Here is a 25,336-nt window from a genome sequence, read left to right on the forward strand (position 1 = left end):
GTTTCCCTCTCAGAGGTACTAGCACCGGGTGGCCTGCATTCCTTCCTTGACAGTTCCTGTAGTTTGAGTTCCCTGAGTCTTCTGCTCTGAGTTCCTGTAACACCATCACTGGCAACATAACCCACCCCAAAAATAGGGACTAGAGATATGTAGGGACCCTTCCAAGGTCCAGGATGGATTTCATTTATACCTATGTTTATCATTGGAGCTTCATCATATAATGCCCAGGGGCCTCTTTTTCATCTTTCAGTTTTTCAACAGCTGTGTACCCCACCCTTTATTTAAAATTTATTTACTAAAATAACAGATTGCTTTTGCTTTCCCTCAGTGGACTGTATTAAAGAATTTGGGTTTTATTTTAGATTGGAGGTGAGAAAACCAGAAAAGAGGGAAAAATGAAGAGTCTAACATTCATGGAGGTACTTGCCATTTATTTTATCATTTAATCTCCAATAATATCTATGAAACTGGATAGATTGTTGAAAAGAAAATAAATGGATACATTTATTTTAAGTTTCTACAATGTTAATTTACATTTACATACTTGTTTCCATTTAGTACTCATAAATAGATCTACTTTATGCATAGAAATTTGAAGTGCAGGATAAATTATATATTGTTTTAAACAGCTTGTACACATAAAGCTACATAATCAACAGTGGCAATATATTTTAAAAACAGAATAAGGGAAATATTTGATGTGATTTTCAAATAATCATAGGTACCAAGAATTTCTCTTCCTTCTGCTAAAATGTTGGTTTTATCGGGTGTACAAGTGTATGTGTATATGTGTGTGTGTGTGTGTGTGTGTGTGTGTGTGTGTGTGTGTGTACGTGTGAATGTGTGTATGTTATAAACAGCATTGCCCTTCTCTTGTGCCATAACAAAAAGACACAGTGATTGTTACAGAGATAGTAGGGATGACCTGCAGTGGAAGAAGACATTTGATGTGGGCATGTGCACTATGAAGGAGGAAAAATCTACCACTGATGTGGCAAAAACAGCATTGAGAGTAGACTCTGCCACTGGACATGTGCCAGGTCACTGTCTCCCAGGCTGAACCTGAGACATATTGTCAGTTCTTTCACTTTGTTGTACATTTTGTAAGAGCTGGTGAGACCTGAAGAATTCAACAGATAATTTTACCTCTCACTATAACACGCATAAAACAGTGGATAAAGGGATAATTCTTCCAACTCCGCACTGTCTCTGTCTTTCTCACCATACATTATGTCCAGATTTTTATATGAAGACCAAGTAAAATTTGACTTTGTCTTTAAAAAATGAAAATTTCTAAATTGTCACACTATGATTGCAAAATACAAGGAAATGCTATATTCAGTATAAATGAGTGAACAAAGAAACGACTTTGAGTCATCATCAGTATAGCACTATGAATGTTCACACTAATAAGATGCAACTGTGTGGAGTGATACATACAATTAGTATAAAATCAGTCCATGACAGGAAAATGGGAATTCTCGGCTGCTATTCACCATTATGGAAATCGAAGGCAACTTGGCAGCAGGCACCTTTGGAAACAGCACAAGCTCTCTGAGACTGCATGTAACCCCGGGTGATGAGGGTGAAAACAGAAGCTTGGGAGAATGAAAAGACTGCCGGTGCCAGCTGTTAGGATGCCAAACAGGAACAGAAGCTGCGCGTGTAATGATTTAAAACTGAACCTTAATTTTTATTAAAGAGACAATTTTTGACAGTAACATTGTTTCCTTATCTATAAATTGAAGTAACCATACTGGTGTTTCCCAAAATATTATGCATGATGCTCATGCACTAAAAAATGGGAACATGTCAGAGTCTGCTTTTAGTAATGCTACCTATTCTATGTGTACCCCTGCCTCTCTCTTTCCCTCTCATTGTATCCCTCTCTCACCCTCACTCTCCTCCCTCTTCCCCCATCCTTTCTTTTTATTTACAATCCTCTAAACATAAAGATTATGAGAATTTCACAATTTAAAAAGAATTATTTAATAAATTGACCACAGAATATCTTCCTCTTTTTTCACATTATGTACTGTCCCTGGGGATGATGACATTCCTCTGGGGAATTCTGGGATCAACAAATTCTAAAACGCCTGTGACTCCAGAATGCTGTAATTTTAAGAGGGGATGTTTAATTTAGCAGGAGCAAGTGACAGAACAGGGAATTTTCTCCTAAAATAGCTTTGACTACCTCAGTAATCCAGGTGTTTAGACAAAGGCCATTCAGGAGGTTGGTGGTTGAAAGCCAGGGTCTATGCTTTAGTCTCTCCGGGAAGTGTATTAAAATATTGTGCATGGGAAGCATTCCCTGGGCAGCATTACTTACCTTCGCTTTGTAGGTCAGTGAACACAAGGAGAAATTTTCTCTTGGAAAGCAAAAAGAATGATGGGAATCAGCTATCTGCTCCCCGAGCAATATAAAGCCAAATTACAAACTACAAACTTATATGTGTGAAATCTGGCAGAATGAGAAAGCTTTACCTTGGAGGAGAACCAGAATGAAAATGCTGTGCCTGAAGTAGACATTAACACTCTTTTATGGATCCGTTCCTGCTTCTAGTTCCGCATTCCCTAGATTCTGCTAAACTTTATGATTCTTGTTTGACTATCATCTGTCTGTTACAGGTGAGGCGTCACCATTCCAGGTGGCAGTAATAAAGGCCATGCTTACGGCTCTCCCAATCCCCAATTCGGAGAACATAAACTTTGAATTTATATAAGCACAGTGACTTCCACTTTTAGGATGTGAAACATTTCTTCATATTTTTGCTGTTTTGATTCTTTATACAACTTTATGCAAAAATAGGCCATCATAAAAGAAGTGGATCCAGGAAAATAAAATTTTTCTTAAGACTTTAACATTTAGTGGAAAATGCATTCACAGATCATTTCACCCCAGGATTTCTTCTTGCCACTAAAATGACAGTGATCATTAAGCTCTTTGAATTTCTGTGTTATGTTCTAGGCAGCGCACTAGATTCTTTGCAGCACCTCAAAGCCTACAATAAGGCAAGACTTTTGGATTCTAATGTCCATTTTATGAAAGGAAAAAAAAATAAACTCAAACTACTTATATAAAGTTTTGAAAAATGACATTTCTTTCAAGTGGCAAATTTTACACTCAAATATATGTTGATCCAATTTCAAAGTTTAAAGTCTTTCTGGTGCTGCTTAATTGCTAATTATGTTTCAGTGCAATGTGATCATAGTGTCTGCATTAATCTATTTTCTATTACTACAAAATCACACTTTAATGATATAAAGATCAATTTATTTAGCTCGCAATTCTGCAGGTTCTAGAAAATGTTTTTCTGAACAGACTGCCTCTGGTGAGGACATTATGGAAGATGGCATCCAAAGGTTGGAATCCATGTGGGAAGTAGAGATCACATTGAAAGCAGAAAGTCAAGTAACTACTAGAATTAAATAGAATCCAACAAAAAACATTAATCTTTTGCAAAGGTACCACATTCAGTGACCTGATGACTTCTCTATAAGCCCTGCCTTTTAAAGACATTATCACTTCAACCCTGCCATACTGAAGATCAAGCCTTCAATGTATGAACCCATGGGTGACAAAATATACCCAGACCATAGGAATGGCAAACATCAAGGCTTGTGTCACAGACTTCTGTATTCTTTGTATATTGACTGGAAGACTCTATTTTGAGTTTGGTTCTGGTGTTCTATCTGCATTTCAGCATTGTAATGGCACTGATTATAATGGGGAGAATATGGAGCACAGGCAAATCTAAAAATAATATTTGAAAATGACCTTGAAATAATAAACCGAATGTTACTGTGAACAAATTATCCAAAAGTTCTATCAAAAAGACAATAGTAGCAAAGAGAGATACAGAAATGGCAAAGTGTTTGTAATGACAGGAGATTTTGAAAAAATCCTCTGATAGAGATAGGGACCCAGACATGATTTAGAGAATGCCTACACTCTGTCCTGTGAGCAGGAAATAAGAACACACAGTGCTCCAGGAACTGTTATCTTCCTGCCTTTGCTACTCACCATTAGGGTGGACAGCACTCACATTCTGGGTGAGGCACTCTTAATCCCACAACACCTGCATTCTACGTGCACTTAAACCCAGTACTACATGGATGATGCCAAGATGTGCTGGGTCAAGTGTCTGGGTTTCTAAACACCCTTAGCCCAATCCCAAGAAACAGATTCAAGTAGGCCACTACTTTTCTGGGGCTATCTTCTCAAAGCAAAGCAAATTATTTCACCTTGGCAACCTGAGGCTGCAAAAGTTGGAGTCCTGCTGCTGTTTCTTGTGATGTCCTCAGGACATCTTTTCCAATGTCCTATTCTGAAATACTTGATTTTTTCATGCTAATCTTTTCATTGCCAAATTTGTCCTTTGTTTTATCTTTTCAGCCCACAACTTTACTACAGCTTCCTTTGTGGCCATCTCAAAATGTTTTGTATCATTCTCCAGGCCTCTTTGCTATTGATTCTCAACACAGATCTGGGTAAAGACCTCAACAATCGCCATGTCACTGTCTCAACATTAGACTGCCTTGAAATTAAATAGTCGGCTACCCTTAATCTCAAGGTCAGGCAAAGTCTCTGGACATAAGCAAAACACAGACAAATTTCTGACAAAACAAAACACACATCATCCAGAGTACAATAGGTAATGCAGTCCTTCCCAACAGAACCACCTGAGCCTGGTCTGTAGCAGGAGCATTTCTGTCAGCGTTCTTGTCTTCTGCGCTCTGACCAGAGTCTCTCATCAAGTACAGTTTAAGGCATTTAAACACTTCTTTGCTTCTTTGGCCAGAATTTTTAAACCTTTTATAACTCTTCCCAGAAGCCAGTTCCAAACCACATAATCAGTTACAATCACAGCAACAATCTGACTTCTTTGGTACCAAATTTTGTCTTATTCTTCTTATTGCTGACAAAAAATACCCAATACTCAAAGTAAAAGAGGAAAAGTGTATTTGGCTCCCAGTCGAGGTTTCAGTCTGTAATCAACTGGCTCCAAGGCAGGGTGGTATGACAGAGGGGCACTGCAGAGGAGTAACAGTCCATGGCATGGGGCTAGAGATTTATCTCAGCAGCATAAGGGCCTACCTTGCAAGCATGAGGTCATGAGTTCGATCCCCAGTACCAAAAAAAAAAAAAAAAAAAAAAAAAAAAAACAAAAAAAACCAGTCCATGGCAAAGCAGGGCAGGCGGAAGACAGAAAGCAGCGAGCAATAAGCAACTAGTGACAAGCAACTGGGGACACTCTTTCTGTTCCTTATAGCTTATCCACACTTACAGGGCAAACAGCACTCATAGCCAGGGTTCAGCACCCTTAATTCTACTTAGAATTACAATAAACCAATTAATGAACTCATTTAATAATCACACATCCTTGGACTCAGAATGACATCCTTAATCACTGAAGTGCATTTTTGATGCAACCACTTCTGAAAAGCCACACCTATGTCCACATGAGGCTTTGAGAATATATTTTGACACAAACCACAACACTACCTATGCTTTAATCCTTAGGTACATCACACTGCTGTGGGGTACACTTCATAAGAGATTAGAAGAAAGAAGAGATTATTTAAGAAAGAAGATCCAACAACAACAACAACAACAAAAAAAAAAAAAACAAGACTTCAGTGACTCAGTTTATAAGCCAATAAAAGGAAGAGGATATTAGTACAACAAGATGTAAAGGACATTGATAAAACGGGCAATATTTAGAGAAGCTTGTGTAGAGTTCAGCAGATATGTCAGTCAGTTTCCTATTGCTGAGACTAACAGCTGTCACCAGAATTAAAAGGATGAAAGGTTTATTTTGGCTCATTATACCACAGGATTCAGTTCATTCTGATGGTCACACTGTTTGGGTCTATGAGAACGTATAGTGTCATGGTAACAAATGCATAGTGTAGTAGAGCTAGTTACATTACAGCAGCCAAGAAGCAAGGAGAAAGAGAGGATCAGAAGAGAGCAGCCAGGACAAGATATGGTCCTCAAGATAATGCTTGCATATACACTCAATTGATACAGTCCCCATCTTCTAAATTTCCCTCATACCCACAAATATCTTCCAACTTTAAATCTACCAAATGGATGGGACATAACTGAAGAGCTCTCAGGACCCAATCATCTCCTGAATTCCCCAAGTCTCAATACATGAGTTTCTGGGAGGCATTTTGGAGAACTTTGTGGAGAAGGTTGGTGTTTCTGTTTTGTTCACTTTTACCACCTATATACCATTGCTTTTTTAACTATCCATTGCCTGATTTATACTGCTTATGATTATTATTTCTTTGTAGACTCTCATGAATTCAAGGTTTAAATGAACTGGTTTATTGTATAGGTTTCAGAACCACTGGGATGAAAATTATAGATACAAGCATGAAATTGTCTCATCTTCAGAGGACAAAAAGAAGCGAAGAAAACATGCTTTCTTTCTCTTCTTTTACTATCACTTAAAAATAGTGTAGCACATAAAAGAACCAGGAGAGAAATGAGCCTGGTATGAAATGCCCAAGGTAAGTTGCAGGTTAGACTAACTCCAATACTGTGGATAGATGGTAAGAGAAAGATAAGAATAAGTTCAAGAGGGAAGATGTGGACAAAAGAAAGGTAAAATAAACATCTGGATAGGAGAACTAAGAAAACAAAAATGTGTTCAAGATTATGAGGTAAATTCTTCCATCATTCATATTCTAATTTCCCCCTCATTTCATTTTCACTCTTCTTCCACTCTTTTCTTCTTTCACTCTTTTCTTGTCCACTACATAAAAATGAATATAAAGATTTAGTACTTACTTTACTAATCCAGCTTCATCTGACTTTGAATAGTGGAAAACAGAATTACTGCGACTATTCACAGATGGCTATTGCTTTGGAGAAAATTTTAAGACCCAAATAAGTGTATAAATGTCATTTAGACAGAGTGAAACATAAAAGGTATTTTGCATGTTAGAGCCCAAACTTTTAATACATATTAAACTCTGAAAGCAATTATATGACGGTAATAACCATGTAGTAAATATAGTGTACATCTCAAAGATAATAAAAGAAATATTCCTCTTAGGACAGTTTTAGAGCTAAATTTTGTGTTTACACAATTGCATTTTAAATCTTTAATGGTGACATTAAGATACTCAACATTAGTAAATTAGTAAATTTTTCATTATGCTCAGACACAAAAGTAACAGAAATAGTTCTCAGTAGAAAGTCCAAAAAGAGTTCTATGTTGAAAGTCTATTTTGCTATATGTAACATTTGATTAATTTTATAATTTATAATTTTTACTATAAAACAATAAACAATTAGAAACCACCAAAATATTCACTGTGAGAGACTGGCTAAAATGGAACATGGCAAATGCATTACTTGTATATGTATATTACTTAAAGTGTGTGTGTGTGTGTGTGTGCGTGTGTGGGTGTATGTGTGCTGGAGAGACAGAGAGACAGCGAGACAGAGACAGAGACAGCGAGACAGAGACAGAGACCGAGGAGAGAGAGATAGAGAGATATATTCCAAAATGTTAACTGGTTCATGTATGAGTTGCAGCAATAATGTGCAGCTATTTTAAAATGTTTTGCTGCTATTTTATTTTTTACTTTGCTCATAGATTTATAAATGGGAAAATTCTTTATAAAAACTATAAGCACATATAGCATAAACTAGTCAAAATCACTTTTACATTCAGTATCAAAAACATTTTACAGAAATAATAGCTGCTGAATTAGTGTTTTAGAAAGTGTTGAAGGAGAAATTGAAATGCGCTAATTCTATCATTCGTTCATGTATTCTTTTACTCAACCCACCTTTACTTAATGCTCACTCCATGGTAATTGGTAGTAATCCTCATGCCTGAACAGGTATATCTGCTTGAAGAAACAGCAAATGCCTTGACATAAGAAAATGTTAAAAGAAAGAGCATATTTATTTAGATCTATTAGCTATGAAGCATTGTGATACTGCTAATAATACAAACTCAATTATCTACTGTCAAGGTTGGTGTAATTCTCCAGATGGCAATTCAATGTAACAATTCCACAATTCCCAGCGTAGTTCAAGCTGTGCCAAGAATAGAGGAAAGCATCGCTGTGCACACAGGTTTGTCTTCTTTCTCTCTCTCCCTTTCTGGTAGACTGCTCTTGAATTTCTTGCTCCCAAAAGCCAAATAAAGAATCGGTGGCAATTTTCTGCCCCTAGCATAGTCTAACAATTTATATATTAATGATATATTCTGGTTCAGAGTTTCAAAGCCAGAGAGTATCTGTGAAGAAATACTTAAAAGACAGACCACGATGGTATTTTGCATGTTTATTTAAAAGGAGTAAATAGATTGAAGAAATGCTCCATATACTTTCCTCTGGGCTCAGAAAAGATTGGATGTATACTTAAACCACAGTATATAAGCTTAGAACCTCCTCCAAACCCAGAGGAGCTATTTATCATCTCAGTTCTAAATGCTGCCCCAAAAGAGCAAATGAGTCTTCTACAATGAAAATTCTGAAAGTTGAAGCTATAAAACACAGCATGGAGACATCTGTACTGAATTTATACAGACTCGGAGCCTCTAACCATCAGTTCAAATGAAGAAATTATCAGCAGCACAGCAATCATCCAGGCAACTTCAAGAGACACTTTGTTCTCTGCACTTTGCTTTTCTAGATGGTGTTCTTCTTGCTGATCAAGTTTTCTCCCCAGGGGCAGCTAATAGGCTAGCAGTACAGAAGTTTGTTTTGTTCTATAAACCAGCAAGATCAAAGAGCGCTCTGTGCAAAACTTAATATCACTCTGACTTCCTCTCAGATGCCTGCTACCTCTGTACCATCTCTCTTGATGCCATTTTGGAATGATTTTTCTGTGCTTTTTAAAATACTTGACAACATTTAAGGGGGAAAAAGTTCATTTGTTTGAAAAATTAAAAGATTATGTGTTTCCATGGATTAAAGATGGTAAAATCTACTATAGAAGACACAGCATTGAGTATACAGTGCAACATATTTATATTTATCAATGCGTTCTAAAATTCCAGCTTCCTAAATATATTAACCAATACAGTCATTTATAGATTCTATTCTATGCACTTTATGTATATTAAAATATTAAATCTTCAGTATAACCTGAAGTTGGCATCACTGCTAATCACAATTTACTAAAAGAGAAAGTTGCACTTGAAAGAACTCAAGTCAGTTATTTGTTGCATAATTTATTTACTGTCATTCAGTCAATCAAATAAAACCCAATTTGGAAATCACATGCAAATGCACAGTATCAATATTAGAGAACATGGTGGGGCACTCAATTTAGGACCTAGCACATAGGGATGACAGAGGAACTGCACCAAAGAGAGCTTCATATAGGGACATAAGTCCACAACCTTAAAATCTCAAGGGCTCTGACTATGATAAATGGAAAAAGGGGACCTTTTCAGAGAGGAGCAGATCCAGCAAAAATGTAGAGCCAAAAAGTACCGTAACAGTCTTGGAAACCTCAAAGCAGTTCTGCTTTTTCAGCAAGATCACTCAGGATGTGGTACACTCTGTGAAGGGGTTAGGACTTTATTCTATAAGAATGAAAATGCCGGGAGGATTTTAAGCGAGAAATAACATAGCTGGATTCTTGTTTTCAATAACTCACTGCAGGGACAGGTCAATGTGCTAGAAATTTATGCATCAAACTATTAGGCATCAGAATCATACACATACATAGTGCCTGTGGGAAAGAGCACAAAAATAAACACAGGTGAAATGAGACCTAAGAATAATCTTTAGGGTTAGTGTTTAGAGTAAACAAAGATAGAAAGTTCGGTTGGAGATAATTTAAATAGACGTGTGTACCAACCAAGTGAAAATGTAATCTGTACAGTGGGAAAAACTTTTAGCCAATTGTCCCTCAGACAAAGGCCTCTATTTAGAACATATAAAGAATTGGAAAAAAAGTCAGACATTCAAAATTCAAAGACTCAATCTAAAAATGGGCATCTGTGGTGAACACACACTTGTCAGATGAAGAAACACAAATGACAAACAAATACATGAAAAAATGTTTAACATCACTGGTCATTCAAGAGATGCAAATTAAAACACTGGGATTCAGAAAAAAAAATAAAAAGGTTTCATCAAGAAATCAACCAATAACTAACATAGTGGAGCTATGGAGGAAAGTAACCGTTCTGCACTGTTGGTGAGAGTGCACACTGGTACAATCACTGTGGAAGTAGATGTGGAGATTCCTCTAAAAACTAGGATTTGAGGTCTTATGTCACCTACCGATTCCCCTTTTTGGTATCTTCCAAGAAGAATTAAAAACATCAGACCACAGCTATATATGTGCACCCATGCTTACAGCTGTACAATGTGTAATAGCTAATTCTTGGAAACAACTCAAATGCAAATCAACCAAGGAATGGGTTAAAAAAAATGTGGTATTTTTATGCATTGGAGTACTGCTCAGCCATAAAGAAGGATAAAATTGAGACTTTTATAGGTAAATGGATGCAATTGGAGACCATACCTATAAGTGAAATAAATCAGACTCACATGTAAAACATCATATTGTCTCTCTCATGTGAGAAGCTGAAATAACAAAGTCTAAAATGTATCATAGATATCATGAAATGAGAAGAAATTATTCAAAAGTAAAAAGGAACTAGGATGTGAGGAAGGGGAAAGGACAAAGGGGAAAAGGGGAAATGTGCTGTTATGGTTAACAACTGGTGGTCAGTTTGACACTAGCAGAATTAAACTGGCATGATGCTGGGTGTAGATGGCCCACCTGAAGAAAGTTGCCAGCATAAAAGAAGACGTGAAGAGGAAGAGTGGGGCATTGTTGGTTCTCCTAAGTGCCACTTTTTGGAGCTATTGGTACCCCTGAAGACTTATCATGCTGGCTTCCCTGATAGAATTCAGCCATTATCATCAGAGGAGCCCAGTACTTTGGTGGTGAGAGTGGCTGAGATTCACTTTGGGGGAGCTCTGGTCCTTATGTTGAGCATTGCTTCCTGGTTCCAGAGAGAAAGATGTGTGCTGTTTAATATCCAGGACAAGCTTGTCACACTGGCTTCCTGATATGCACTCAACTGTTCTCATCATTGGAGGAGCTCAGAACCTCACTGTCGCTGAGGATGGCTGCGGTACTTTTGGGAGACGCCCTGGTCCTTATTCTGTGTGTTGCTTCTTGCCTCCAGTGTAGAATTCTCAACCTTCTAGCACAGCTCCTTCATCCCACTGGCATAGACTTTCTAGCTTCCACCACTGACCTTTGGGCCTTCCCAGTTCAGATATATAAAACAGACTTGCATGAGTCATGGTCATGGCTCTAGGCTCCAGTTGAGCTCATGGGGGTCATTGTCATGGGCACCAGGTCTTCAACTGTACTCATGTAGGAAATTACTATGGGATCTATGGCTTTGGCTGGATTTTCTAGGTCTTTAGTGTTGTGGACAGATCTCCTGCACTTTCTTGTATTTAAATGTAGGTGAACATCATAAAATAATATTATAAATTCTGTGTCCAGTATGGAATTTTTCTCCTTGAAACCCCTGGCTACAATAAAACTGGTATCAGGAGTGGGGTCGTTGCTGTTATGCTGTCTGGCCATTTGGCTTAAGAGCCTTGGAAATTAATTTGTAAAGTTTTTGAGTGACTGGCCTAGAGGCAGCTCCTGTATGCTGCAAACTATATTGGAGACTCTGGTCAGAACCTGGAAATCAGAGCACTGTTGGAAATGCTGCAAGGTAAAACAAAACGCAGGAGATGACTTTCAAGTCTAATGCAAGGACTGGAGCTCCTCCAAAGAATGAAATTGATTGGTCCTTCCTCCCTCTCTTTTATACAATGCAGGTGATGAGCCACTTTAGAGTGGGTCTTCTATACCCTAGAGTGTATAATTGCTAAGCCAGTTTAGTTGAGCTTCTAAATGTCTCAAGTTGACAAAGCAATCAACCACTACACATGCAAATCATTTATACTATTAGCATCCCTTGGTACATTCAAAAGGAAGGTTTGTGCTAATAGTGAATACATTAATTGGTGAAATTTTTGTGCCTGTATCTTTTTTTTTTAATTTTAGTTTATTTATTTATTTACTTATTTGGTACTAGGAATCAAACTCAGGACCTTGCACTGCCAGGCACGCACTGTGCCACTGAACTATAACCATGACCCAATGTCCTTATCTTATATCTTGAGCAATTACTTTAAAGATAACAACATGCAATGTGTTAACTGTTGTTATTCTCCTATTATTTTGTTAATAAATTTTGTTTTACCTTGTTTCCATTAAAAAAAATGGACTCTTCTCTAGCAAACACATACATACAAAAAACTATGCATATGTGGTAGCCTTGAATGAGGACAAGAGAAAACTGGAAAGAAAAAAAATCACATTCAGGGGAGTTTTACCAACCCTACTATCTGCACCAAGCAAAATGTTTATTAAAAAATGCATAATTTTAAAACTAGTGACTAAGACACCTATTTCATTACTTTCCTTGAGTAAAACTGCCATTTCTGAATATTAAAAAAGCTGTAATCAGTATGAATTTCAACCCAAGCAGAGTTTAGATTTTATTGAAATACAAATATTAAAGTTAGAAATTTGAAAGCTGACTTAAATTTTCTTTTCCTCAGGTAAATGAAAAGTAAATAATCATTTACACAAAAATGTATTTGGATGTGTATTTTTACACACATCCAAGAAACAAGAACAGCAAACCAATTAATGATAATACTGCTCTCTCAATACCTTCTTTTTTGAGGAAGCGAACTAACCATAGGATTTGGCAGAAAACACAAGTAGGAAAGGAAATTCTGGAGTATACTCAAATTCTTATCTCATGAATTGAATCCGTAGACAATGAGGATTAACACTCAGAATCATGATTTTATGGTAAAGAGTGTTTTTAAATAACATTATTTAACTATTACTACTAAATTATGACCCCTTAAAATGAACTTTATGAATGCACAATTACAAAATGGGAGCAAAAATAAATTTTGCTTAGTTTATACTTAAATTAATAATGAAGAAAATCCACATAATACATTTTAAAATCATTTCAATTTCCTTTTTAGTGTTATAATACCTTAAAATATCTTTGACCTTTATAAAATTCTCATACACATGAAAGTAATGATTATCATATCCCTATCAAATAAGAACCACATAGAAAAAAGAGAAAACTATTAGTAGATACATCAATTTGGCAAAGAACTTCTTTGGTCCAAATTTGTCTTCATAAAGATTGCAAAAGAACAATTTCAGTATGGATTTGTTCATACAGACTGTTCCAGTGAAGCAAAACTTAAAAGCTACCTGAATGACTTAGCTTCATCATACTGTGTATCAAAGGAAGCCCAATCTATGAACTTGGTCATTTAAATAACGTTGGGCTAGAAGAAATATTCATTTCTGCATCTTTCCAAAATCTAGTAAAAGCAAGTTGATTGGGAAAGTCATGTAGGCTTCTCATCTTTATATAAAAGATGAGGCTAAAAAGCCTTTTTTCTCAAACTGATGTTGAATTTCCTTACCTTGTGATCAAGAGGTCAAATGCTGAGCAAGAATTAGAAAACATGGTCATAGGATATGCAGAAGCAGCATAAGGATGAAGACTCCCTTGCTTCTGCACACCATGCACAAATGTTTAGAGGACTGCACTGATATCAGTACTACTGTGCTCCTTCCTGAGAGGCAGACTGTTTTCCAAATGCTTCCCCATTCTTATCAAATACAATCTGCACACTGATTATGTCAGATAGGCAGAAAAGATTTTTTTCCATATAAAGAAAGATTTGGAGACAAAAATAGGATTCAAATGAATAGACAAACTGACACAATTATGTATTAATCCTTATAATCACTATTTGAAAAATGTATTACATCTATTATATAAATAGACTGATGCATCAAGATACCAACTGATGCATAATTTACATTTAACAGAGATACAGATTAAAAAATCTAAATGTCCTGGATTGCAGTATTTGGTGTTTTGTTTGGTTTTTTTTTTTTTTTTTTTTTTTTGTTTTTTTGTATAGCACACTGTTTCCAATGAAAATATTTAATGTATTACATAAAGATAATGAAGATTTTTTAGATGTACTGTTTTCAATGTCAGGAAGAATTCTTGAAACAGTCAAAAGCATACTGCTTTGAAAAATGAGAGAAATAGATCATATTGGTTTTACATTTATCTAGAGGAGGGAACCCTTTTAGCTACTACTTACCTGCCCATTCATGATGGTAACTCTTCCCATGACCATCAGGAAGAGACCTGAACATGTGTGAGAACTGAGCACACGCCCAGTGTTCACTGTGGGAGTTATCAAGATTGTGCCCATGTTAGAAAAGGAGAAATGAGGCTCAGAGAGAATCTTGCCTGTGCCCATGTAGTCTGCGAGCTATAGTCCCGGACTATGCCTCCAGTCCCAAACACTCTACATGAGATGAAAACATTCTATTATATGAACTTCCCTTCCAGAGGAGGGCCCTGTTTCCATATCTTTTGTTTAAAATTAGCTTTCGAGATTTGATGTCTTAATTTTACAAAGTTGAATGGTTAGCCTAGTGCTTAGACTTAACATACATCCCAGGGAATTATTTTTTGACAAAACTTCATGAGGTAAAGCCTACAGAAATTACCTGAAAGATTTTTTCAAGTTAAGAAGGAAAAAATTAGGGTTAGAGAATCAAATTGTATGAGGACTTGGCGAAAAACTAGCTCCTAGTAGACTGATGAAAGTGAGAAAACCAAACACAAAAGTTAAAACAAAGCAAAACAAACTTTTGTTTTATTTTTGGAAGTCAATATGAGAACAATGAAACCAAATGTGACCTAGGGTATTCCTCGATATCACAGCCACCTTTTCTTTCTAAAGGTGGAGCCAACAGTTACACAGGCCAAACACTAACTTTCTAATTTCTGATTTTTTGCTTACATCATCCAATTATGTTTCTTTGTCTGTTATGCTATTTGACAGAAAGGGAGGGGAGGCGGGAGGGAGGAAGGGGGGACGAGGGGGGAGGGGGGGAGGGAGAGGGGGGGGGGGGAGGGGGGGCGGGTTCGAATTTATTTCTAATAGACATGAAGGAAACAGGTGTTTCCATATCATTTAAAATGTAATGTGCACCTTTCAGGGTGTTTCTTCTTATTACTTCTGTACTGAGAAAGAAAAAACAGTGATATTTGAGAGACAAAGAAAGGGAGACCCGCAGTACAGTTAAGTCTTATGCAACTTACTGATTTATTTTCAAATGTTTTAGTAAGAAAGATTTATCAAAACCTTAAAATCACTTGCAGCACAATAAGAGATAAAATGACATAGCAGACTTTAGGTTTTGGAGTGAGAGAAATGGGAAACCAAAGATACTTCTGTGCTGATCTGCGGTTTGAAGAGATTTCTTTGAATTTAGGGGTGGGGCACAAGCTGTAATCCTAGCCATCTTGAGGCTGAGGAGAGGAATCCAAGTTCAAACTGAGCCTGGAGAACTTACTGAATTACTGAGACCTTATCAAAATACAGAATAAAAAGGACTAGAGGTATAGTTTGGTGCGAACATCCTTAGTTCAATACTCAGTGCTGGAAAAAATATATAAAGGAATAAATTGGAGGCAAGATGGACACTCGGGAGACAGCTTTAATTATCCCCAAGAGAATGGTGGCTTGGAACATGATAGTGACAGTAGAGACAGTGAGAAATAAGTAGTTTTGGAGTACATTTTCAAAGAACGAGAAGAATTTGATAATTGATGTATGTAGAAAAAATCAAGTGAATTAGGATTTTGACCTGTTGTAGTTGATACTGGTAATATTGAGTAATATGAAGTAGACATATAAACCAAGAAGTTTTTCCTTAGGAAATCAGAAATTCATGCATGTATGCAATAGTTAAGGATTCACTGAGCTCTCAGTAGTTGGTGGGATTTAGAATCAAGATCAAGGAAGAGTCTAAGCTTGAAAACATATCTGCAAGTTAGGGGCATAACCTTGAAAATTCTTACCATCAAATCTAATATTCTTAGAGAAGAAATCTGTATAGATGAGGTGAGAAGATATAGGAAGGGAGAGAAAGGAGAAGCAGGATGAAAAGAGAAGAGAAAAAGAATGTGTCCTGGGACCAGACTTTAAACACACACATTATAAAGTCCAGAGAAGAAGGACTGAAGAGCGGCACAGAGAGGCGGTGGCCGATGAGACTGGCCACTGGGAAGCCTGAAGCTGCACAGCCCAGGAAGGAAAACCTTGTACAACAAAGCAGCCATTTCATTGGCCCTTCTGAAATAAGCTTTCACCTGAGAGGATTAAAATGTTCCAAGCATTGCTACCACAGGGTGACTGCAGGATTTCACTGATAAACACTGGATAACAACACCCGACTAAAAAAATCACAAAAAGCCACCTGCAAAGTAAAACAAGGCAACTGATTTGGATATATAGATGAGCAGATTTTTTTCAGTAGAAGACATTTGTCTCATAATATACCAGAAATGGAGTATCAATAATATTTATTTAACCTCCCTCTCATGTCTATATATATATATATATATATATATATATATATATATATATTTAATTTTAGGGAAAAAACACAATCACTAATGATCTCAACAGCAGCACAGTGCCCCAAGTTTTTCAATGGATAAAAACAAAATGCTAAAACTTTGGAAATCAGAGGACAAAAAAGAACATGCAATAGTTGGGAAAAAGATATGACAAAATATTGCCAAAATAATATTGTGGAATGAAATAATTATTTTTATGGAGTACTGGCAATGAGCCAGATACTATACTTGCATTACCTCACATCCACCCATCCACTTGTAAAGTTCTTAGATATGATTATTTCAGTGTTTAAGATGAGAAAGTCTTGACTCAAGATAGTATGACCTTGCCATTCAGGTACAAAGTAATTAAGCTAGGTTTGAAATAATTTTCCAATAGATTTGAAGTCAGAATTTCTTGGGTTGTATTCCCTGTTTCTGCAAAAGACCTGATAACTTCAGTAAGTCACTAGGAATTACCTTGGCTGAGGTTTCTAAAGTGTAGGCAGATGTACTTAGCAAGTTTATTGGAACACATAATTTCATTAAAATAAGTAAGATAGAGCCTGCCAACCAAGAAGGGAACCAACAGAGAGACAGAGTGGAGAGAGAACAAACAGGAGTGGAGGTAAAAGAATTAAGATGTATCGTGATGTACCAGCCCCTCATGATGATTGTAATTATGTAAATATGCACAAAAAATAAAATTGCAAGAAAAAACAATAAAGGTTGGAATCAACAGTTCATCAGTCATGGACTTCAATATTTTTCATCCATTAAAGGACCTTAAAATTATGTTCTTGTCTTGACAATCTAAAATTGTCAATTGAGTATTCCATGAAATTATAGAACTATACAAACTGATAATCTAGAGCAGCCATGATGAAATTTCATTATTAATTACCATAAATTTGTTAACAATTTTCTGTAAGCAACAGATACAAAATTTTAAATAACTGAATAACATCCTCCTAATCATATATGTGAGTTATCTATGTAGATATGTCTTTAATACTCCCATTATCAATTACAGTACACTTTACGTATTATTGGACTCTGCCTGCGTGTTTTTTTTTTTGTTTGTTTTGTTTTTGTTTTTCCCAAGTTCTTTTAAAAAATATTGTCAAGAAAGGAGTAATTCTTTTGTTTTATCATCATCTACTCTTAGGCTTTGATTCACCTTAGATAAATCCAGACTTCTCAGAGTATACAGGTAGGTATCTTAGTACTAGGAGAGCTGACACATAAAATGTTCAAGGGTTTGTTTTCCCAGTATTCCACAATAAAATGGCCCCATCTTAGGCCTTTTAGCTACTTTTTTCCCGTAAATATAAAGTCATATTTTAAAATCCTGCATAGTGAGCCAAAGGTGTACTTTTCTCTTTATGCCTAATGTAAACATTATCCCCAAACCATGTCAGATGCAATAAAGTTTTAGCCCATTCAATTTCATACTGTCATCTGGAGGAAACTGTATTTAGAGACCTATACTTTTGGAAGTTCATACCAACTGATACAAATAAGCAGATAAGCCCACCACGCAAGAATGTAAACACACAATATTACACAGAAAGTCATTTTTAGATTCTAAGCAAATAACAAACAAACACTTGCATCTGTTTTTAGACATTTTTACCAGAAGTAAATTCCAAGTATATTGCAGGACAAAAATTCAGCATCAAGTCAAATTTCCCGTTACACTATCTATACAGAAACCATTTCAAAACTCTGATATGATAGCATTCATTATATAAGGTATTGGCATTAAACCATGGAAGTGCTGAGCTCTGTAAAAGTCAAAACAGATACTGGTGTTTTCTAAATTGTAGTTCAAGGGTGGATGCATCATAAAAATCTCTTCAAGATAGTATTTGCTTTCGTAACCCTTAAGGAAGAAAAGAAATGGTCCATCTATTCTCATTAATCCAAAATATAATATATCTCGTAGGCTCACTAGCACTTGGCTTAAGTTAGTCACAAAGTGCGTGTTAGTACTGAGTGACCATTTAGAGTGGGTTGGGTAAAAGTAATCTTAGGTATACAATGGCATTTCATTTAGTGTTTCTTATAAAGAACACTAACATTGAAAATTTGACCTGGGTCAGTTTTCCCTATTTTTCCTTTTATAACTTCTTTAATATGTATCAGTAACTTACTCAATAAAATTACCAATCTTCTTCAAATTCAGATATACTAAAGAGAAAAAAATCAAAAATATACATGGACTTGTCGGGTAACTTAGCAGCCAATTGCGGTCAGCAACAGTGGTACATATGTAATACATACCCTAAATAAAGAGCTTTTGATTACATTTTAATGCATGAGGAGAATGGCTTCTGTTCTGCCCCAGTGCCCGTCTCCCTAAAACAGGCTGAGGCCCTTTCTTACACAGGGAAACAGATCGGGCTTCAGAAGCAATCACTTTATGATCCTTGGTGCAGTTCCCAGTTCACCATATAATAGTGGACACTGACATCAATGTACAGTGTCAATTAACTATAGTTAATTTATGCTTCTTCAAACTACAGAGTGATTTCAACATTACAACATTTTTAAATTTTGTGACAACAGGCTCTTAAAGTTTACACATGCCTGGTATGTGATTTCTAAATATCCAGGTATGACCAAATCAAAGTTCAAACTAAACTAATTTTTATGTATCAATTTCTATCTACATATGTAAGATGGCAATTTAAGGTGTACTTATTTTTCCTGGGAATGGAGATGACTGAGTTTAATCTCAGTCACAATATAATGGGCCAAACCACACATTGGCTCTCTAACGATTTTACACTCTAATGTCAAAACGTTGCTTGTGACACTTGGAGCTGAGCTGAAACTTGACAACAGGTTTTCTAGGGAGCTGAATTCTGAGTGAGCAGTATAGCTGATGTGACTATCTTAAAATTCAAGCCTCTGGATTCCAAAACTGACAGAACTTATGGAGACCTGAAGAAAATTTTGAGGCGAGGATGTTTTCCCAGTCTCTGTGCTGGAAACCAGAACTAGTGAAAGAATGGAACTTGGTATTTACCGAGGGATGGCAGAAGGCATTGCTTCCTTCAATGTAATAATGAGTTAAAAAGTTTTTATTTAGACTATGAGAATGAAATTATTTTTTATTTAGACTATGAGAACGAAATTCTTTCCATTCCCATAACACACCCGAGGAAAAATATTGCTTAGGGACTTATATAACATTTTCTGAAACTCAAAGTGATTAAATATTGGCTGTACTACATTGTCAAGTACTAAAATTATTGAAATGAATGTGAAATCTGCTATTTTGGCAGCCTACATTAATTTTCATCTTCCTGGAGTGGACTGGGAACAATCATAGCTGAAAATGCTACTTTGGGGCTAGATTAGCAGGCAACCAATAATATATTCATGCAACGAAATTTCCTAAAAGATACACTGCAGTCATAATCGGAGGCTTGCATCTTGTTTCCAGTCATCAGTTGTGAGAAGGTAGAAGAAAAACTTAACTATCAGTTTTCTAATTTTATAAAACAGAAACAATACTGTTGATGCAGTTGACAGGAAAGTGAGATAAAATAAAAAAAATGCATTATTCCGCACAATGCCTAACACATATGAAGTACTCAATAAGTTTAAGAATAATTGGTTCCTTTTGCAACTGAGAGACAATAGAATGGTGTTGAATATGACCAGCAGAGTTTGCTGCAGCCAACTTTTCTATCTGCAAAGCTTTCCATATTAACTCAGTGCCAAGGACTGCAACTGAGACTTAGAATACAAAATAAAAAAAACAGGATAACAAATGAAATAAAATTATTCTTCAGTTTGACTCTAAAAAATGCTGCCCTACATGGTCATTAAAAAAAAAAAAAAAAACTAGGATTATGTATTTCCTTTCAGAAAAAAGGCATATTCTCATTTGGTCTGTACCATTGTCTAGTCGCACACTGATTTAGAATTTTTGATCCCAAATGTACTTAAAACTAGCTTAAACAAAATGACTCCTTTACAATGATGATGTCAGTATCTGGAATCCAATCACAGGAATGAGGCTTAGAACTGAAAACAAACCCCACATGAGCAAGGCTAATTTTGCTCTTCTGTTCTAAATGCCTGTTTCTTTGATTTTAATCACTTTTCTCTCTTCCTTTCTCGCTGTCTTAGTGTTGTTTCAGTAACAAAACTGGGAAGTAACAGGTATAATGAGACAGTGAGAGTAGATGGTCTCCTCTTCCCATCCTGTCATGCCTGACGTGGGGAAAGTCTTTGATTTCTGACATGGCCTATGTGGAAGCTTCAGAGATAACCACATAGGTAGCTGATATCTATGAGAAGGGTTAATTCTTTACTGTGCTACTACCTAGGGTTGTGCCTGGCACATAAAAGATGCTCAAAAAACATTTGAGTCTGATAAGCTAATTATTCATAGAGGAGTGACAACACTGGAGATTCGGAACGTGAGGTGACAGAATATCCTGAGAAGACACAGTGACTAGGATTGTGACTGTTTTCTTTTATAGGTTATAATCAGAACATTGTTTCTCAAATGAAAGAGAACATTACAGGATGAAGCAGCCAGCTTTCAAATCACAGTAAACAGATAGGCAGCCTTTATAGACACACTGCCACTCACCAGGAAACACCGAGGGATGCAGCACTGTCTCTAGAAACACAAGCTATCTGGACTCATTGTGTTAAGGAACAGCAGTATTAGTTACCTAGGCCAGAGTACAGATTCAGACACTTGTTTTCAATCAAAGAAAGTAAAATGTGCTTCATTTTATTCCAGTAATCAGAAATACAGGCATTATATGGGTTAAACTTTTTTTTCTCAAAATATAGTACTTGTAAATTGGCCTAAACTTTAAAATACAAGTTGCTGAATATCATCTCTCAAACCTTGAATCAATGTTTGTGAGATAAGAGAAAGACTTAAGGATATACATATTAATATTAATAACACTTTCCAGATGATTTATACTTTCATCCCCTGAGCTAAGGAAAACATGTGATGATAAAAGTAAAATAAGCATTATTTAAATCTTTCAGTAATAACCAAAAAATTTCTTTGAGGGTTGAAAACTGGAGGGAGTACTCAAGAAAGGAGCTTGGACATTGAAAAAAGCTGTGTATTTTGCCAACTTTTACAATGTGGGCCAAGGCAACCAGTAGCCAGTTAGAGTCAGCATCATAAGTGCTCTAGAGATTGTCGTGCATTACAAAAATCAGCTAAAAGCCCAAGTGTTTTAATAGATTTTCCAAGGTGAAAGTATTGACTACACTGGAAAGGTTATATTTTCAAAATAAAATATCATGTTTACTTCTATGACAGAATGCAATACCACAGCAACATAACATTTCAGTAAGTTCCACTTAAATACTGTTTTGAAATTCCTTCACAACAGATACACAAACTCTTACATAGATTATACCATAAGGAAAATTTAAAGGCTTGCTTGTGGTAGTTACAAAATACCACAAAGGAAATGGGATTATTTGACCTAGTGCAAGTATTTTAATGTCTAGAAATAATAATAATATAATTATGAATGTAAAAATCTTTAATTTATAAATACTATCAATAACATACATCTCATCTTCACAGTCACTACTTTGAAGAGTTTATGAAGATAAAATTAGTTTAGGTAAAATGTGCCTCCATGGTTAGTTACTCATTTTAGAATCTTTCATTTACTACAAAACAACATTCTGCTTTTCCGTATCTGTTTCTCTTATACTGTTCACCAGTACTTGGGGAAAATTATTTGAACTCAACAGTCAGTTGAACTTCATGAATTCCGATTCTGAATTTTAGAAGAACTGAGTCCCACTTTGGGGCCTCAGACAATTTTTATACAGGTAGCAAGCAAAGCATACTTTTAACACTGCTAGGAGTGAGGTGCGGAGGATACTGCAGATTCAACTCAGCACCTGACACTTGTTAGGCAAACCAGATACTACTGAGCTACCTGCACAACCAGGCACCATCCATCCATCTATTCACTGGGCACAGTCTCCATACAAAAAGCTGGGCTCGGCCTTGTGATCTTTGTACCTCCGCCTTCTAACTTGTTGAGATTACATGTATACACCACCATGTCTAGCTAGATTTAAAATTCTTAGTTATTTTATTTAAAAAAGAGTATATAACAGATATTTTATGTCTTGCAAAACCTGAGGTATCTATGATCTGGTCTTTCACATTAAATGTTTAGTGACCTCCTTTATTACACTATGTAAAAAATCCTGTGAAATCTGATAATTAAAACAACTGCTTTGCCTTCCACCAGAAAGACTGGGGTATCACTTGTAGAGCCCAAATAAGTGAAATAATGGACATAAACTAATGCAAAGTAAAGAGGGTCTAAACAGTATTATGAAAATCAAAAGGGAAGTTTTAAATAGCATAAAATACAAAGCTGTGAGGCCATTTACTACTTACTATATAGACAAACTTCTGTATAAACTTTTAATGACTTGAATGTACCCTTATTGTTCATCTTTGAAATACTATTATGTCTGGATAACTATGAAATTGCAATTATGGTTTATTGATGAATATATTTAAGATTGTATAAAATTCCATTTGATAAGAAGAAAAGGGGTTTCACCAATGTATTGAGTCAGAGCTCAATAATATTTTTTGAACAAATGAAATGAGCTTAATTTATATTAATTCACATTTTAAACATTAGTTTTCTCCATTAGTATAGTATCAAACCCTTAAGTTTTATAAACAATGCACTACATATTAATTTACCTTGCCACTGGCCATCACACGTCATCTGTATTTATGTCAGTCACCCAAAGCCTTCCATTTTATCCAACAGGAATAACAATTTCTATCTTTACACAACCGCAGACTTTTTCCCTGGGAAGAGGGCTTATAGAAAGACACATGTACAATAGATGCATAGTGTCATTCTAAGAGAAATGTCAATTATATCTGCAGGGACATCATGCTGGTTAAAGGCAAAACAATCTAATACATGACACAACATCTTTCCTTAGCTCCAGCTCAATGCTAAAGAACCTAAATGCTAAGTAGGTAATAGTTACAGGTATTTCAAGTTTACGGGAACTCTTACATGCTCAGGAAAAACAAGACTGTGAACACAGAAGACTTCCTATAGTGGAATAACGGGTTCAAAAGGCTGTAACTCTGGTGACCCAATAAGGTAAAAACTGGTTTCCCTTATGAATACAAATATTTTACTGTTTCATCTAGTCATTTTTTTTTCTTGCTTCCTTCTTTTGTGACAAAAACTTCCAATTACGATACAAAATAACAGAGCCAGGAATGTAGCTTAGTAACACAGCTCCTTCTGGCAGACATGAGGCCCTGAGTTTGATTTCCAGTACAAAAAAAAAAAAAAAAAAAAAAAAAAAAAAAAAATTCAAAATAACTGTTATTAGAATCAAAGAACACATGAATTTCATGGGATCATTCAGTGTTTACAGGCCATAAGGTAGTATCATATCTTTTCTTTTTTTCTTCCTTCCTTCCTTTCTTCCTTCCTTCCTTCCTTCCTTCCTTCCTTCCTTCCTTCCTGCCTTCCCTCCTTCCTTCCTTCCTTCATTTCTTATCTCCTTGAGGCAGCATTTCACTATGCAATAATTCAGGCTGGCCTCAAACTCACAGTGATCTTCCTGCCTCAGCCTCCCAAGTGCTGGTATTATGGGTATGTACCACTATGCCCAGTCTATTATATCATTTTGATGTTTTCTAGAATATGAAGAAAGACTGGAATAACAGCTTTAAAAATCATTAAGATATAAAAGACCATTTAAATTTTCAAAAGCAGTTACTAAGTCAAAATAAAAAGTGCTTCCTAATTATAAAAAATTGTCTGGTGAATTTGCTAATTTTATAATAAATTAATACTTTATAGTTTTATATTATAGGGTGAACAGTGATTATGAATGAAATATTAATTACTAATTAACCCATCCAATTAATATATCATTTCTACTATTAATCCATATGTAAGATTTGAAATTTATTTAGGTTGTACTGAACTGGTCAATGTGTTACATTTAATTTTTGTTACTACCATGCTGTTTTAATAACTGTGTTTCTTTAGTATAGTTTGAAATCAGGAGAGGCTTTCAACTTTGTTGTTTTGTTCATCATTGGTTTAGCTATTAGAAGTATGTTGTTAATTTGCAGGCTATGTTTGTAATTCTCTGAAAAATAACCTTGTAATTTTGACAGAGAACTTTGACTCTTTGGAGCACTTTGGGTACTATGAACATTTTAACAGTATTGATTCTTCCAATCTGTGAACTTGGGATATTTTTCCACTTATTTGTGACTTAATGACTTTCATCAATGTTTTATAGTTTCAGCACATAGTATTTCCTTTGGTTAGATTATCACTGAGGATTCTATTTTTGTATGTACCATAAATACAATTATTCTCTTTACTCCTCACATAGACTGCTAGTGTAAGAAATGATCTGATTTTTTAGGGTATTTTTTACTCTGATATTTTACTCCATTTGTTTATTAGTTTTAGCAGTTTTTGCTGTAGAAGTTTTAAATATATACATTCACGTCAGGAGGAAAGAATAACTATTTATTTTCTTATATATTTTCACGGCTTTCTCTTGCTAATTTCCCTGGCAAAGGATTTTGATATTACTACTTGTTATTTTGTTTTGTTTTGTATTTTTCTGACTTCAATACCATCTTGAATAAATGTGGGGTATTTCTGATTCTTCAGACCTTGGAGGAAAAGTACTTTCTTTATTCTATCTCTTGTACAGTGTGATCTGTGAGCTTGTCTTACCATGTGAGATACACTCCT

At 35.7% G+C, this 25,336-nt stretch overlaps 1 protein-coding gene across 35 annotated transcripts in view; it reads right to left on the reverse strand.

Moving 5' to 3' along the window:
- The window catches only part of Lingo2 (leucine rich repeat and Ig domain containing 2), a 1,124,971-nt gene that overhangs the window by 896,494 nt on the left and 203,141 nt on the right, over positions 1 to 25,336 (reverse strand). The window contains exon 1 of one of the 35 annotated variants that reach the window (XM_063252262.1): positions 7,813 to 8,171. The exons of the other annotated variants lie outside the window; for them this stretch is intronic. The gene's annotated coding sequence lies outside the window, so the exon portion shown is untranslated. Of the gene's footprint in view, positions 1 to 7,812; positions 8,172 to 25,336 lie in introns of those variants that run through there. 35 annotated transcript variants of the gene reach the window in all.

Source organism: Cavia porcellus, unplaced genomic scaffold, assembly GCF_034190915.1.
Source record: "Cavia porcellus strain 051 isolate PalLab524CR breed Dunkin Hartley unplaced genomic scaffold, mCavPor4.1 scaffold_1, whole genome shotgun sequence".
NCBI classification, from domain to species: domain Eukaryota; kingdom Metazoa; phylum Chordata; class Mammalia; order Rodentia; family Caviidae; genus Cavia; species Cavia porcellus.